Below are 217 nucleotides of genomic sequence, written 5' to 3'. Positions count from 1 at the left end.
ATAACTCCTAAAATATTCATATAAGAGTCACACATTTTTTGTTTTTGAAGCTCATATTTCTTACCCACCTAGGACTCCTTTCAGACTCATATATTCTGAACGCTCAGAATATGTTTTATAAACCAATAATAATAATAATAATAATAATAATAATAATAATAATAATAATCGGCTCCAGGCCCAGATGGCATACCAGCGGAGGCAATCAGGTTAGCAG

The sequence above is a fragment of the Rhagoletis pomonella genome, unplaced genomic scaffold, assembly GCF_013731165.1.
Source record: "Rhagoletis pomonella isolate Grant_MI unplaced genomic scaffold, Rhpom_1.0 Rhpom_scaffold_00009, whole genome shotgun sequence".
NCBI lineage: Eukaryota > Metazoa > Arthropoda > Insecta > Diptera > Tephritidae > Rhagoletis > Rhagoletis pomonella.
The sequence above is the reverse complement of the archived record's forward strand: the minus strand, read 5'-3'. Positions refer to the sequence as shown.